The following is a 432-nucleotide window of genomic DNA, read 5'->3' on the forward strand; positions in this document are numbered from 1 at the left end:
GGCAGCCGCGCCTGGGGGCGGGGGTGGCCCCCCGCCACCGCCCGCCCGGAAGCGGCTTCCGCGCCCCCTCAAGCCGGAGCGGCAGGCCCGGGCCGCGGGCCGCGCACCGCGGGCACTCACCGCCGGGGTCCCGCTCGCCGGCGCAGCGGCTCCTCCTCGGCCTCACGCGCGGGGCCCCGCCTCGCTCCCCATTCCGCCTCCGCCGCCCGGCTCGCAAGGACGGCCGGGGAGCGGCACGAGCTCGGCACCGCGCAGGCGCCGCCGCCTGGCTCCGCGGGGCGGGGCGGGGGCAGGGCCTGTGGGACGGGAGGCGCGTGCGCCAATGGCCCCCCGGGGCGTGGCGCGCTGCGCCTGCGCAGCGCCCTGAGAACGGCGGGGGCGGGGCCCGGCCGGCGCGCGGGGCACGACGGGCGCTGTAGTTCCCCCGGGGGA

General features: G+C 84.3%; 1 protein-coding gene across 1 annotated transcript in view; it reads right to left on the minus strand.

Moving 5' to 3' along the window:
* Positions 1 to 280, minus strand: part of RALBP1 (ralA binding protein 1) — a 34,585-nt gene extending 34,305 nt beyond the window's left edge. Inside the window, exon 1 of the mRNA XM_040587978.1 lies at positions 121 to 280. The gene's annotated coding sequence lies outside the window, so the exon portion shown is untranslated. The remainder of the gene's footprint in view (positions 1 to 120) is intronic.
* Between the last annotated feature and the right edge of the window lie 152 nt (positions 281 to 432).

The sequence above is a fragment of the Falco naumanni genome, chromosome 3 (genome assembly GCF_017639655.2).
Source record: "Falco naumanni isolate bFalNau1 chromosome 3, bFalNau1.pat, whole genome shotgun sequence".
In the NCBI taxonomy this organism is placed as follows: domain Eukaryota; kingdom Metazoa; phylum Chordata; class Aves; order Falconiformes; family Falconidae; genus Falco; species Falco naumanni.